The sequence below is a fragment of the Myripristis murdjan genome, chromosome 22 (assembly GCF_902150065.1).
Source record: "Myripristis murdjan chromosome 22, fMyrMur1.1, whole genome shotgun sequence".
NCBI lineage: Eukaryota > Metazoa > Chordata > Actinopteri > Holocentriformes > Holocentridae > Myripristis > Myripristis murdjan.
The window spans coordinates 17,607,788-17,624,964 of record NC_044001.1 but is presented as its reverse complement, the minus strand read 5'-3'; the positions used below and the strand labels follow the sequence as shown (position 1 = coordinate 17,624,964).

The following is a 17,177-nucleotide window of genomic DNA, read 5'->3' as shown; positions in this document are numbered from 1 at the left end:
ATGAATTGGGCTGAGGGTACGAAATAACAAGCTATCGACCCTCTTTTTCTTTTCTTTTCTTTTTTCTAAAGAATCCCTGTCCTCCATATAGCTGAAGTCTATTCTGTAATCATCGCCTCCTGCTGTGGACTTTGCCATCAAGAGGCACGTGCTACACATTATTTACTCCCTAGTATTTTTTTCTTCACACTCCTCCCTCCATCTTGTGCCTCTCATCTCCCTTTGTCCCCTTCCATGTGCAGAAGGAGATAATTTCTTGGCTTTTCTCTCTGCCCATCTTGAGTAAATCCTGGTTGACAGTTTAATGGCCTCTAGACATGTTGCTGCACAGCCTATAGCGAGAGGGCTGATATCTATACGCAGTTGACCGACAGATGGGCAACGGAATTAGGATGAAAGGAGCAGGAGATGTGTCTGAAATGTGAGAGGTGAGTCACTTTCTCCTGCGCCCCAGCAGCCAAGTTCACTCCGGGACACGGGATAGACCAGCTTTCCCTTTGCATGCAGCCAAGCCTCTCCCTCAGATTATGGCAGAGCATGGGCGCCCTGTGTCGAACATATTTTGTGAAGAATTGCCCACCCACTTAAGTCAGTGTGATTGAAAAAACATGACTAAATACCCAACTGAATTTTTTTCATCGCACCCAGTGATGATTTCTATAGATTCTATACAATAAAACCTAAGATTAACATTAACACAGAAATCCAAATGTGATTTCACAGTCCTAACCCATGAGGGGGTTTTGACAGGATTTACATAATTTAAGTTTCTCACTCAGCATCTCAGTGACAGCTTTGGCCAAATGTATGCACCAACACACAATGATGCTGCACGTGTTCAAAACCCCCACATAAACATGTGTAGCTCATTAAATTTGGAGATTATTGCTGGTTGATTATGATGCCATTCTAATATTTCTGGAGATTACAGTGTAGATCTTACTTCCTGCTGTGTCATTCATACTTCATCCATGCTTTGCTCACGTGCATGTGTGGACTTATGCATGTTCTTCTGTGTTTGTGCGACTTATTTACCAAAAAAAAAAAAAAAAAAAAAAAAAAAATGCGGTGAAGGAAACCTGTGATTAATTTAAAGGCACATTCTATTCAGTGAGCTCCATTGGAGGCCCATGTTGTTTACATAAAGAAATTCCTTTGAAGTTTATTAGGTTTTTAAAGTGGCTGCATTTCTTTGATCCCCTATGGGATAGAGTTAGCGTAATTGTAAGAGCAAAGTACCATAGCTTCTCTCCTAATAGTCGTTCTTTATTAAACATTGCCTTGTTCCTGAATCTTAGAAGTCATTAGGAGACCCCCCACCACACCACCACACCACCACCACTACCCCGTTTTTCATTTTTTAAAAGCAGAGGTCCACTTGTTAGGTCCACGGTCATTTTTCTGTTTCTTGTTACATCCCTCCTCTAATCAGATGATCTAGGCAAGTCCACTGCATATTTTAGCTTTTTTATGTTTATTTCTAAACATCCGGTAACACAGGGATTTATTTATTTGTGGCCAGGATTTATACCACGTTCATATGAAAAGTGCAAAAGTAGGAGGACATTTCATCACTACAAATGAACAGCATTTGTATTTAACTCCTATGAAGGCCTGTATCCCAAATGATTTTCATTTATGACTCAAAAATCAACCACAAGCAAACTGCAAATAGGGTTGATTGTATTTGTGTGGATATTACAGTGTTACATTCGACCCCTGTGATATTATACATATTGTGATGTGTATAGCTACTTATTTAAGACCAGACTTTGTTATCTTAAGTTTACACTCACCCATCAGCTCATGTTTCCATCCCGTCAAGGTCATAGCTGCTGCTTCATTGCCAAAGTTTGCACTTCACAACTCGGCTCAGCCAGACTTCCTGTCAGGCACAAAGTACTTTTAGTTTGCACATCACAGGAGGCCTCCCTAGTCACTCTTGTTAATCGTTTGTGTTGATACACTGAAGCTGTCGGTGACACCAAGTATGAAGAAAATTCCCACATGTCCTTCTTGTAATTACCACCCAGAGGTTGACAGGAACATTTTTCCCAGTTGTCAGTTTGTATTTATGGGAACTCAAATGAGAGAGTTAGTGTGGGCTCTGGGTTGAGAAGCAGACAGAGGGCCAGGATTGGGCCATCAGGACGAAGTGCACCTGTGCTCAGTAAAGCTCTCTTTGTTAACTGTCTGTCAGATCAGTCAGGCAGATTTAGCAGTGCCAGAGACACCACACAGCTGACCTGTTTACCTTTAGTCTTTGCACTTTTCCTTAAGTACTGAACTGTAACTGGGATCACTGGGCTTAACCCTGACCGAGGAACACGGAAATCAGCACTCGTGACGACAGATCACAGAACACAGTGATTTTAATGATCCTTCATCAGCCTTATATCTCAGTCTAATTGTGAAAAAGACTAAGAAAAAAAGATCTATATGTCTATTTATCTGTCTATCTATATAAACACATATATAGATATATTTGTGTGTGTGTGCGTGTGCGTGTGTGTGTGCATAATTTACCACAGCTGTAACATGCTGCAAAGTTTGACATAGCACCTTGAACAGTGATGTGATTGGCTGATCTGTACTGTATATGATGTTTAAGGATTAGCAACAACAGTTGGCTCATGTCCAAATATGGAGCCCTGTGACTCCAGCACCTCGCTCTTTGGTCTTATCTCTCTGTCAGACAGGACATTCTTACCCCCATCTCGGGCCGCCTGCTGATTTCCCACAGTAAAGCCATTAGATTCAATTTGGTTTCGTAAACGATGCGCTGGTACCGTGGCTCCCATTCAAGGCAGCCTGGATTTTAATTACCGTTAATTACAATTTGCATAAGGCTTTTTAGCAAACGGCTCCTGAAGCGGCTGTAATAATTATACATGAAAATGAATGGTAAGCTGATAAAGGCCCGAGTGTGTGAGTGTTCAAAAAGGGTCTGCTTTTAAAAAGCCATCAGATAAGTGAAAGTCAAACTGAAAAGGGCAAATGAATGTGCTGTGGGTTTGGCAGTAGAGTGTATCACTACCCTAAAAGAATGCCTGTCTTGCTGAAAATAATTCACTGCTCGAAATATTCACTTTAATGTTGTTTACATATTCTGACAAATGGAAGGGAAATGGTTTTATTCCATTAAATTTTCTTACATGTCATGCAGACTCATATACATATTGTTTATTATGAATTATCTGAAGAAGACAGCCATGATAGGCTCTCCAACTATTGCAAAATTTAAAATTTTGTCTTATGTGTCATCAGTGTTCAGTTTAAAACTTTGTGTTTTATCCTTGATTCTGTACACTTTTATGTTTGACCTCGTGATGCTGCAGATATGGCTTTAATGTCAAATCTGAAATTATGTTGACCTCCAAACGGCAATACACCATGTTGACCTTGTTGACATAAACCTCAAAGTGCACCTTTGAAGGCCTCCCATACCGAGTCACTCTTGCCCTCTTTTGCCATCAGTCACTTGCTATCCGAGCACCCAAGGCTAAAGTGGTAATGGGTATTTCATGACATTTGCTGCCTATAAATAAGGATTCAGTGGTTTGTATTGGCATAGTGTGCAGTTTTTGTCCCAATTTTCAAACTCAGCTACAACATAAACTTTAACTTACAGCACATCCGTTTTCATGAAGTAGCTCAAGACGACACAACATGATGATGCTCTGTGATTTTCAAAGAAATATTTTTAGAACATTTTAGTTTTGCTAAATGAATCTCTGTCATGTCTGAGGGTTTGATGAGACAAGGACCATAAAGATCTTAAAGAAATAAGGGTAAGGGGAGATTTTTGATTTGTAGTAGTGCAATACAAACACAGCAGTTTATACATCAAAATTATTTAAATGCTTAGTGACACATACAGTACATTATGGACAGGCTTAAGAAAAGTAACAGCATTTAAATTATGAGCAGACCAGACAAACCTGTAATTGTGAACAGGCAATGCATGATGTTTATATATTATTAATTGATTACAACAAGAATAAAGAATTCATCTGACTAAATTGTTGTGGCTGATTACGGCTCAGCTTCAACAGTCAACAGCTGGCTCAGTTTTGCCAGATTTGATTGTCACTGCACTGTAAAATGGTTGATGCATGTTTTCCAGTAACTACTGTGAGCCACATAATGTGAGTCTGTTGTAATTTGTTAGGAATTTTAATAACAGCAAGCTAACGGCTGAAAATTGCTGTACATAAAAAGAAATTTAAATACGTCTTTTTGTCATCCTGATTTCTCTTACAGTAAATTTACATATTTGAGCAGCAGTACTCAGTGGCACTGTGTCATCTTCAGTGAAATAGTAGTTTATCACTGGGAACTGGATGATTTTAGACCTGTCAGTCGAAGGTTGGGGACCAAGGACCTTTGGGTCATTGGTGCTGTGGTGACCATTAGTCCAACTGTAAATCTTTGATACAGAGGAATTATATTTATTTCCAGATATTGCCTATTTCTGGCTTTTCTCTTGTAACACACTCAGCAACTCAACTGTCATCACTTAAAATAGTGTTTTAGGTGAAGGAACAGATTAAAACAGTCCTTTTTCCTTAAACATCTAGTACAGTGACCATTACATTTAATAAGTTTTTGGTATAATTTAAGTCCCTATCGATGTAAAGTTATCCAAATTATTATGAGCCCTTGATCTGCAGGCACAAGTGCAATGTCAAAGCCAGCAAAATGAGAGCTTTGTAAAACACCGATGAGGTTTTGGGTTTTTTCCCCACCTGTGCCCGTTTGCATGCGCTGAAGTGGGCAGGGAAAGCAGCGGAGGGGAGTGTTGACAAATCAGGTGGCACAGTGCAATTTTGGTGTCCAAAAATAGACCTCATCTCCTCTTCCTCCGACCACATCTCGGCACAGACACAAGCATTTTTGTGGCTTTAGCTGCAGGATGATGAAAAAGAACAAAAAAAAAAAAAAAAAAAAGAATGATTTGCCATTCAAAAATATGCAATATGATTATCACAGCCAACTGAGAACATGGAATATTACTTAATGTCATGAAATATCTAACACGCAATACATTTTAAAAAGCCCAGCCTGGTTTCTAAGAACTGAAACAGCAAGAAAAAATCAGTCAGTGAGGTTGCCTCAGTGAGACTCTAATAGGTCAATTTATGTGCCACTCATCAATTACCTGTGATAAGCTACTGTAAACACTTCAATTAATCTTGTATAAATATTGACTCAGGATGAAAGTGGTGAGGAAATAATGACGACATCTATTTTCTATGATAGACAATATTTCTTTTGAATCTCAGCGACCGATGCAGCATATTTTCTCCAATTACAAATGTCTTTTCATGAACTACCACATCCAAATTTTGATCCTTTTTTTTTCACATAGTGTCTACACTCTCTCACCTCTTCTATTCATCACCTCCTCATTTGACAAGTGGCATCATTAGGCTCGATATAGTAAATTGGAAGCAGACCTGAGATGTCTCCATCACTAGCCAATCAACGCCACTAATAGGAGATACCCTACACTAATGTTTTCATTGGCCATGTGTCTATGCCAAATGCTGTAGTTAAAAGGTGACACTAAATAAATTGGGCTCCACTGAGATAACCATCTCTGAAAACTGAAATCACATTTGATGGCAGTCATTAGCTTGGCTCGTTGGCCAAATACATCATGCTGTCACAATTTTGGCCCACAGAATCTATTAAATGCCATTAGTGAGGAGCATTTGAAGGCAGAGCAAATTGCCCATGTGCTACACAGGTTTCTGTGTTGGTATTTTCAAAATGGCTGCTTTGACATGAGCTGTGAACTATGAGCCCTGTATATCTTTGGCTACCTGCCAAACTGTCATTGAAGATTTCTATTTTACAGGTGCACTGGTCTATGAACTTTTACTCAATAGAGGTGAGCACTGAAAATGAGTTATAATATTCAGTGAATGACCCCAGTTGGAATGTGGGTACACCTAAGATCAGCCACGGGCATGTCAGTTGAAATGGTGCATGGTACAACATGGTTCAAGTGTATCTCAATTTGTGAACGTGAACATCAAGCTTTGATAATCACACCATCGAAAAATCTCTCTCTAGATCATTCCCTTATCTTTATCCAGTAGGTTTGTGCTCTACATCTCTGACACAGCTGATAAACAGGACAGCTCTGAGAGGGAGAGACCTCTGGGGATGACATGGCCCTGCACCCCTCTTTGGCCTCTTGTCCCATGTCACTCTGTGATGCTACAGTGACAGACACTGTCAGGGGAGGAGCCTGCGACCTTTGCTTAACTAATGGATCCTTCATCATCCCCTATGCCACTAACATGAACCCTGTGTTTATTGCTCTTTATTTTAAATTAAATCCACAGCAGTGCTCATCCATCATGGTCGCCCATGACCTTTACTGGAGGTGATGACTTGGCCCTGGAAGAGACAATGTGCAGGTTTAAAGCAGTCTACCACACCAGGACAGTTTGTCCTGACCTAAAAACCTATAAGTTGCATTTGCCTGTGTGAGAAGTGAACAGTAGTGGCTTAATTTGGGCCATGATCAAACCAAGATCAGTGGAATGTCGTCGCACAGATATAAGCCATTGTTATTGCACTAAGTTTGTTGTTTAAGAGCATTTTTAACACAGCAAAGCAAAGAGAAACAGAGGAGACGGTGAGCGACAAGCTGGATTTGATCCCGAGGTGCCATGTTTACATGGTACATGCCTTGGCCTACAGAGCCATCAGGATGCCTAATGCATCTGCGTTGAGAGTCCTACTGAGGCTGGTCCTCTGCATTGTGGATATCAGCCTTAACTGTATTCTTTGCCCCAGAGTGATGCACTAAATAGGTGGAGATGCTGATCTTTGCTGTACTTGGGTTTCCTTGCTGAACAAGTGCCACAGGACTCTGGGGAGTGTATTCTCTCTGTCTCCCATGGCTCTTCCCTGATAAAACAACACAGGCGACTAGGGAAGAGTTCCCTAGTGAGTTTTCCATGGATGATAGGATCTGCCCTCTAGGCTTTCTCTGTAAAATGGGGAGGCTTGAACAGACTGCTTCTTTACTACACTCTCTGCACCTCCCTCCAGTAAGACCCTGGTAATTTTCTACTATCCATCAGCACCTCTAATACTTTGTCATGCTGCATGTAGTGATAGATCAACTCCGGGTAGCGAGAGTGTTCCCTTGAATCAGGAGGAGGACAAATGAATGTATGACAGGGTGATGTAATTGGTTGTAATTGTGAGAGTACATCCAAAAGGCATCACATGTTGTTTGACTTTCTATTTCATCTTTTAAGGAGTCGTCACTTTTTTGTTTGCCACAGTTACACCCTTAAAAGATATTTATCTCCATTTCAGCACATAGTTAAAATTGGGATCTCAAGACGTGTTTTTTTTTTTTTTTTCTATTGAAAGGACCTTTGCACATGCACATTGTAAAAGCTCAGCATTCTCTGAAATTGTGGAACAGAGTGTGTTACCGTGATGCTTTTTGTGTAAATTGTATCTGAAGGAAAATGGGGAAATTACATTACCTTCTGTATTTTGAGTGGTTTAATGTTAGACTAGAGCTTATAATTAGACCTAGTCAGCGCAGAGATTCATCCATAAAGCCTACTTTACAGTGCTTTTTGGGGGAGTGGGGTGTCTTCATCTCTAGAATGAGTGCTGCACAATGGAGAGCAAGATAGTGATTGACAGAACGCTGCACAATCATCCCAGTCGCTGGGTGTGGTAAATTCTGTGCTGTGTGATGAATTCTGTGTTATCAATCAAAACCCCCAGGCTCCGGGGATTAAAACTGTTTGCTGGTCTAGCCACTCACTGTTCAGCAGTGTAAAACAAATAGGAATTGCCTCCTTAGCCTCCTTATAAATTAGCACCTCAGAGACAAAGAGACGTGTTTCTGCTTTGAGCTGGAGCTGAGAGTGCAGTGCGGTTCGAGAGATTTTATCTCCTGACATGAGGAACTGTTGCTCTCTCCTTTGTTTTGGTGAGTTATGGAGCTTCATTGGACCATGACTATGGGTGCTCCCACACGTGTAGCTCGTTTGCTTTGTCCTGATTCAGGGGCCAAAATGATACAGTTGTTGCTTTGATGCATTTCCCTTGGTTCGTTTTCTGTTCACACAGCAACAGTCAACAGCGTACCAAAGTTGTAAATAAATGCCATGTGCGAGCAAACTGTTCTCTCTCACTGTGTGACAATTTTGCAATGTGTTCTTGTTTGCTATGTAAACATTAATTTTAATTTTAATTGTAATTAAACTTTGAACTTGTCTGTCCTTCCCTCAGTTTCTTAGATGAGGTAAAAATCTGCTGTTTAAATCTAATGAATTACAATAAGAAACTCTGAGGAATTAGGAATTGCAATGACAACCTAAATTTTCTTAAACCAAAGATGCTTTGCTGTATACATACACAGCAGGGTCACAAGAAGTATGTAGCATATATTATAATGTTACACTGAAGGTATAAATTCACCATTTGACATCTGTAATTCACTCAAATTGATTCCATTTCTGTTTGAGAGAATGGTCCAGATTCTCTGCATAGACATCCCTCTTGTTCATCTTTATTTGCAAATAATTTTGATAAGTTTCGGTAGAAGAGCTAGCTAGTTTTACCTGACCGTGTTGTAATTTTAAATGAGCTTCACAGAGGCGACTCAAAATCGATAATTTGGCCACGAGGAGCCCAAAACAAGACATAGTGACATGACTGTTGGAGAGTCTCATGTAGGTGTGGCCAGCATATTCCAGTGGCATTCACAGATTTGTCAGATTTACCTTGAAAAAGGTGTGCCACCTCACTGGTACTGTAGATATGTGCAATTACTGTCAAATGAACATCTATCCATCCGTTGGTCCATTTTCCATTCCCACTTATTCCTGTTGAGGGTCAAAGGCCAGTAAATAGATATATATTTACCATATTCCCAAATTTTCCTCAACATTACTAAGGTATATGAAAATGAAATCTGCTCTGTTTGGATGAGACAGTGCTACAGTATGAAAGGTCCTTTTCTGCTCAGCTGTTCCACAGAGCCTTTGAGAAGGCTACATATTCAATAGATATTTTTCATTACATTCTGTCTTTTACTACTAATTTGCTATTCATTTTAAGAGCATGCTCAAAATTGCTTTATGTTTACAAGGCCATAAATCACTGTTTCCAAGGTCAGATGCATTGTTGAAAATTGAAACTAATGAATATGTGAAACAGAGTAAAAAGCTTCTATCATACATGTCTATTAGTAACCCCAGAAGCCCTAAAGTTAATGTGGATGGATACAAGGCATTAATTCATTATTTAAATGGACACATGCCTCCTTTGACCCAGCTCTTGGATAACATAATGTGCATCCACAAATTAGGTGCACTACAGAGGATCTGGATGAGTGCATGTAAAATTTGTACTGCTTCTGGGCTTTATATTGACAATTGCCAGATTTTCAGATGCATTAGATATGTGTGCCTTTACTCATATTGTGTATAATTGTGGTCTATATACATAGGACTAAAACTCATGAGATTTTATCGACAGAAAAATGTAAGCCATTGATGTCACACACAGATAATAAGTGTTAACAGTTGGGATCATGGCTCGTTCCATTATTTGACATTGACCAAGGTTTGCTGTTAAAGAACAATATTGTCTTTCACCTCATATATCTCTGATATAAAAATGAGTCTCTGAGTCTCTTCTTAATATTTGTTGTCATTGTTAATGCATTGCTAAAAAGACATCAGAGCAGGTCTGATAAGCCAGCCATCGCCACAAAGATCCCCAAAGCCTAGAGATAGGGCTGTTACCCTCTTCTTTGGTGTAATCTCCTCCACAGCAGAGCTGGCATGTCTGTGTGGATGAAATGGAGCGATAGCTGTCCACCCTTATCAGACAGGATTTTATCCTCTGGGAAGGATTTGGCTCCATTGGGAAATGGAGAAACCACAGTGGTGCTGACCATAACTCTTGGTATGGTATATCCTGGTGATTTCTATGGCACAGATAGTACAATCAAAGGCACACACACACACACACACACACATATATACACGAATATACACAATAACAAAGCTAGTGTTACTGCACAGTAAAGCCAGGTGTCCATGTATGTTCTTTGTCCTCTGTGCGCTATCTCTCTTCTCCATCAGCACTCTGTGCTGTCTAACCGTAATGGACTTGCTCAGGATTTAAACGTCAGGTCAACACCCCGTTACCAGACTCATCAGGAAACAGGATATTGAAACGGATAAATAAAAAAAAAAAAAGCTGAAGGATACAGAGATATGTAGGCTGTAGATGCAGAGGCATACAAAAACACTATTCCTATGGGGCTAGAGATATATTGTCTTTTGACTTATTTGGATGCTTTACGGTATTGAATGACCAGTCCTATGAGGCACATTGGCTTGTAATTGCCTGCTGTAGTCCAGTCTTGGCTGAATCTGAAAGAGACTTCAAGTCATCAACTGTTTTTGTTGTAAAGTGATGGAAATTCAATTTCAACACATAAAAATGGACAAAACTCATATAGTTGGAGGAACTGAGTACTGCTGGCCTGTTATCTATTGACAATTATAAATTACTTCCCCACACAGTGAGCATATCCCAATAAGTGCCTAAGGAGACAGCTTATTTAACATTTTGTTCAGCCTCACACAGACATCTGTTTTGATGTGTTGGGGGTGTAGCACGGTTATAAAAGATTTTTTGTTTGATAGACCGTTTGGCTGGCTGGAATTAAATTCCCTTGAAAATAAACATGACAGTAAACTCCATCCCTGTCATTAAGATCCAGGAGAAACAGCGGACAGCGATGACAAGCGTAGGCAGATCGCCATTTAATTAATATTTACAAACTTCATTTTTAATCTGTGCTGCCCCATTTCTCCCTGTCTGAAAATGAGACTGATTGTCTAGCTTAGCTACCCACTGCCTCGCACCAGGAACCAAACAGGATGTATTATAAGAAATAATTTCATCGGTCACAGGCAATGAAACCAGAAGGGTCAAATGGGAGATAGGGGTGTGTATCATGTCTTCTGTGGCAAATCACACAAAAGCCCAGCTACTGAATGGATATAAGCACACATACTATTACATTATGTGACACGTAGTTTGTGTCATATCACTTTAATCACATCAGCCTCACCATATAATATTAATGAAAAAGCATTTTCTCCTTATCCTATGTATAATTAGTTATTTTCTCAAGTGCAGTATTCACAAAGATGTCACATTCTGCTTTGTATAAATACAAAGTACTTCCTGGAGCTTTTGTTTATGTGACAGCAGGCATGCAGGTAAGCCAGTCCCTTTGTTCTTCGCCTGTGGTTGTTCCCAAGAATGTGCTCATCCTCAGCCTTATTATTATTATCCATGGCCCACAGCTGAATGAACCCTCTGTCAAAGGGCTTTTGGTTGGGTTGGTAAGAGGACAAGGGGGCTGAATAATTTGTACGTTGAGCATGTCTTCAGGAGGAACACGAGAAATGCTCACACATATCTGATCTGGCACAGGGCCAGAACCATAAGCACCCTTAGGAGGGAGGGAAGGAGGCTGAAAGGTCTAAGTGTTTCATCCCTGCACCTCCCCTTGGATTCTTCTACCATCCGTCTTGGCTGCATAAAAGGAAGCCTTTACTGCTTGTTAGTTTATACTCCCTATTCTCTAGTTGGCCCTGATGGCCAGGCACTGTTATTTTATTATGAGGAGGATAAGTACCCACATTCAGATCACTATATTGTGCTCTGGACCTCCACTTAACCAGGGTCAGATATCTCAAAAACAACAAATTATTTACAGCGAGCCTTTCATTATCCCTGCTGCTGACAATTAATGCAGTATCTCTTTGCATCACCTTACCCCTATCCTCCTCTCCCTTGTTGCACAATGAACTGAGCCAGTTGAGTTAGAAGTAAATAAAGCTTTCATTTTATGGATTGCGGCACAGGGACATCTAGCTCTATTGCTCTGTAGTTAGAATAGCATGCTGACGCTGTAGGTGGTTCAGGCTCTTGTAGAAGAATAGTGAATGGTGTTGATTTAACCGACGGATGTTCCCATTACCTTAACTGCTCCTTTAAGATATCTGTGTAGGCTGGGGTCTAGTATTTACCCGTGTGCAGCGTGAAATGACATGAGGGCAATACATTTTGTGTAGCCAGAGCGACCACATGTACACCGTTACTAAGAGTATTGGTTACCCTTGAATGTGTACACGTATACATATGCCCAAAAATATTTTTCATTATTCATTGAAGTTTTTGATTTATCTGTTTGGACAACTAGCATTGAGGGATTAACACAACCTACGTGTATACAGTATGTCCAGCATATGCCATGACTACAGTTTTGTAGTTGGAAGGAATATGGTATGTGTATAGTCGTGAAGCAAAGGAGGAAAATGCTTTGAGGTGAAGCTGATTAGAATATGAGCACTGGAAAGTTGACTGTCAGATTTAAGTTGTAACAGTAATGTTATGTAATTTCAGAGAGAGAGAGAGAGGGAGAGAGAGTTATACAATATGTTAGTTTAACTTTAAGAGACCATGAAGCTACAGTATTGACGTGTCTCTCTTGGTGTCCAGGGGGCTGTAGCAGGATGAAACCTAGAGCACTTTATGTCTGTGCCTCCATTAGGCTCTGACAAGCCCTGTGTATGGTAAAGAGACAGAACTCCCCTGGCATAGTGTTTGCCTCCCTTGCAAACACAAGTTTTTTCAGTCTTATCAAAGATACTGTCCTCTTCAGCCGTGCTTGAATGTCAGCAGTCGGTGATGCCATGCAGCTTTATCATAACCCTGCATGAGGTCAACAAGAATAGGCCTTCAGCTGCTGACTGCTACTAGGTGTTAGCCAACAGTAGCCTTAACCAGGGAGGTGGGAGTACATGCTGCCACCATAGCTGTGGCTCTAATAATTGGGCAGGGATTTCTTCCTCCCAGTCTGGGGCATAAGGGTTGCTATTTATGCTAATAACCTGAGCAATTAGCCTGTGGAAACATGGACTAAAAAGGCCTCATCTGCATTAGTTCGGAGGACTCTCGTCCAACATGCACACACACCAACACACTGATGACTTCTTAAGAGGCTCAGTATTTGGAATCACTCAGGGTTGCCTCTTCAAGGCCTGGAGTGTGTTATCAAGCTGGAAGAGAGCTAAAGACATTCTAACGACAGAGCAGGACAACAAGTTATTTCAGAGCCTTTCACCTGTTTTCCTGAGACTAAGTGGAGCTGCCTGTCAGAAGACAACAGTGGCCACATAGCTGACTGCCTCGCAGACAAAGCGCTCCCCTGTTGGGCTGTGCAGGTCCTACAGGCTCTCTTTTGATTGGCTTTCCCCCGTGTCCTGAGGGTGTAATTAGAAAACGGGGCAGAAAAGGTTCAGAGATGCCTGTTGCAACTGTGAGGCACAAATGACCCATCATCTGGTGTGAAGATAATGACATGAGTGCCAGTGGAGCAGCGATGACAGACAGCCAGCAGTCATCATCATGAAGAAGATACTGGGGTTTTTAGGGGTAGTTGAACTTTGCTTGTCACAGATTTAGTCAGTAACATCTTAACATTTAGGTCCCGACCTAAATTTGAAGAAGCGTCTTTGAATACAATCACAACTGAGATTTTTTTTCAAATTCTTTAATTTATTCTACTTCATACAGCATCTCAAAAGCAACCCCTGACCTCCAGCTTATTTGCAGTATCTAATCTCTGTATGATGGGATGTGTTTCTATTCCACAGTTCATCTGTGATTTTTTCTGTGTATGGAGTGAGAGTGGGAGTGTGTGTGGTGTGATCAATCCCCAGTGGGGATTGAAGGACTGACAAAGCATGTGTGACCCCCGCCCCCCCAGCTGCTGCATGCATTGAGCATAATTGGAAAGTGTTTATGCACAGTTGACATTTAGATATTTGCACAGACCTCCCTATAATCCTAGATGGGAAGTGGTGAGGCAGTTTTATTTGCTTGTGACATTTATGTGCAGTGTGCTATAGAACCAAGCAATATGTGTTTAAATATTAAATGGATATATTAGTATCTGTACGTTTACTACTTTGTATGGACTGTGAGGATTTTAATTGCAGTATTGTCCAAGTATTGTTACAATACACAGAAAGAATAGAAAATTTCTTTTGGTCAAATGATTCATCATATTTACTTTATATTATACAGTGGATCTTAGATGACAAAAGCACGAATCATGTGAGCAGAACTGTGGACACCTGTGTCTATTTAGCTTTTTTAATTAAGCTTATATGTTGTGACACCCTGATGAAGGCAGGAATAGTGAAACATGTTGGTGGGCGATCAAAATATGATAAGATGTGTATGGAGAGAAGAGTGCAGCCGTCTTACATTTGATGACATGATTTTGACAAAAGCGTAAATTTTGCCTGGATGATCTGGACAGACTGTTGATGAGGATTTAGAAGGTTTAGATTGACATGGTGAGTTATGCAAAACATCTGCATGAATCTATGTGTTCTGCATAATTCATCATTTAGTTCAGTCTCTCACAGGCACTTAGAGTATCCATGTCAGCAGTTTGTGTTGCATGGCTCTCATAATATAGCAAAATTTGTAAAGGAAATACAGCCAACTCCACTTTCTGACAATTTTCATTTTGACCTGTTCTGTATGGATATGTGCTTTACTCAATGTCTGCTACCTCTGCCTGCCTATTATTCCATAGGGGAGAGTAAAAAATAGAAAAATCATGAGCACTGAGGTCAGAGAGACAGTACTCCCACACTGAATAGATCCAGCGGCCGTCACAGTGCAACCAATGAGCTCTGCTATTAATGTAGGCCATATGATTTGCTGTTCCAATGAACTTTCACCTCATACTCTACCACCAGCTGCACAGAGAGCCAGACTGAGAATCCAGTCCATACATTTAATATGCAATTACATCTGTATTTGAGGAATAATGATAATCTTGTAGAACAAGGGAAATTGTATGTCTTGAATGAAAGGTCTAATTTCCTATGAATTGAATCAAAATAATATAATATTCTGGTTATTCAAGTAACCCCCCCTAGCTAAGCCATTCTAATTTTATTCTGCTCAGAAAACACAAGGCACACACATCCTGTTAAAAGCAGATATTTCAGAGTTGCCTGATCGCGCTGAACAAGCACTTAAAACAGAAGCAGAGCAATGGACATTTACCACTACAGGGGATTTGATGTGACAGATCATTGTACTAAACTTTGTATGAGTACCTAGGTTGACATCTGTGTTGGATCAGGGTCTCTGCAGGCTCTTAAAAAGTCTTTAAATGTCTTAAATTCAATTTTATAAATACTAGGGCTTAAATGTCATTAAACAGTCTTAAATTTGAATTTATGAGGTCTTAATTTCCACATAAACATTTGATCAGATTTAATTTATCCATCTTTGTAAAAATGAGTCAAGCTCTTCTGCATGAAATTCAACATTTCTGATGTTTGCTGTGCCTAATACTTCCTTCATACTAACTTGCTACACTTAACCTGTTGGGAAAATACCTGTTGTAGATTAACCTATCTCACTTTACACTTACCCTCATATACTACATTTATATGCACACAAGAAACCAGACCTAAATCCTTGGTATTACTTGCCCCAGGTTCTGTGTAAAAAGTCATGGTTAGATTTATTCCAGCTGCAGCCAACCGTATTTCTACCTGAAACTGACCTCAGCACAAGACTGAATATACATTACGTACCTTTATACTTACCTGAAATGCTCATATGACTCACAAAAAGATGATTTTTCCAGAACTAGTCTATTTTTCAGTCTATTTTTCATGTATTTATCTTGAAAAGTTCTTAAAAAAGCATGAAATTTAACACTGGTACCTGTTTGTTGTGAGAGGAGATCAGATTTGTTACTGTGTTTATCAAGTAGGCTCCTTTCATCACTGGGTGTTTTATGAACAAAATAAGTGTTGAAAGCCTGAGAAGGAATAAAGGCTTAAAGGCTTTATTCCTTCTCAGGCTTTCAACACTTATTTTATCTCACAGGGACTTCTTGTTGAGAAGGTTCCTGTTTGTTCATAAAAACATAGGGCGTTCCAGTGGGTTCATAAATACTAATGCACAAGTTTTGGTTTATACATTCATCTTCCATACCTGCATGTTCCTATAGGCGCCGGGGGCTGGAGCCTATCACACCATGCATTGGGCAAATGGCGCACACAAACACTTACAGTCACACCTGTGGGGAAGTTTGAGTCATAATCCATCTGACACGCATGTCTTTGGACTGTTGGAGGAAACTCGTGCAAACTCCACACAGGAGGGGCCGGCGCTGATTGGACCCCCGGAGCCTTGTTGGTGTGAGTCAACGGCGCTCAACACTGAGCCACCAGGTCGCCTCCTTTTGGTCGAGGCTCTTCTCATTCTTCTCAAACTCATCAGCATTTACTGAGTAGTCATTCATTCTCTTTTCATTTCCCATTTTTAAGCCTTGTGCACATTCACACTCACACTACATGGTTCATTATTAGAGCTTGACAATGGTAAAATGAACCAACCCGACATGGAGACCAGCTAGCTGCTCAAATTAGAATCTTAATTCTGACAAAAAAAAAAAAAAAACAGCTACTGTAAGTATAACAAAGTAGGTCAGACTCCATCCAAGTAAGTCTGCTAAATTACTGCTAATTCTGCCAAAGTTCATCTGTCATCAAAACTGCAGGGATGACAGGTGAGACTAATACTTTTCATTTGAGTCTGACAAGTTACAGTTAATTCTAAGTCTGACAGGTACATCAGACATAAACATTCAATTGTGACCCAAGGCTAAATAAGAGATATCAGAGATCACCCACAGTGAAAATCGATGTAAACCTAGCAGTGTTTTCTTGGTCAGATGAAACGCAGGGACAAATTCTCTCAAAGGTGCACTTCCTACAATATTGTATAAAACATGGGCTCCTTCCACTGACATTTATACATTGTGTGCTCTGAACTCACCAATTTTAAAGTTTACCAGTGGGTTACCAGTGTAAGGTGGCACCAGCTGTGTATATGCATATTTCACACTTTTATGACTCACAGTTTCTCAGTTGTGTGGTGTTAAGTGAGAGACAAAGAGAGAGATGAATCTTTGGAGGGTTTTTTTGGTTGGTTTTTAAGTGCAGATTTCAGACATAATGTGCTGAGTCAAGTACAATGTATTAAATTCATGT

General features: G+C 40.2%; 2 protein-coding genes across 2 annotated transcripts in view; both read left to right on the top strand.

Moving 5' to 3' along the window:
* Window positions 1-17,177, top strand: part of LOC115354312 (inositol-tetrakisphosphate 1-kinase-like) — a 578,973-nt gene that overhangs the window by 288,146 nt on the left and 273,650 nt on the right. The gene's annotated exons all lie outside the window — the stretch shown is intronic.
* Window positions 1-17,177, top strand: part of c22h14orf180 (chromosome 22 C14orf180 homolog) — a 150,470-nt gene that overhangs the window by 52,136 nt on the left and 81,157 nt on the right. The window lies entirely within an intron of this gene.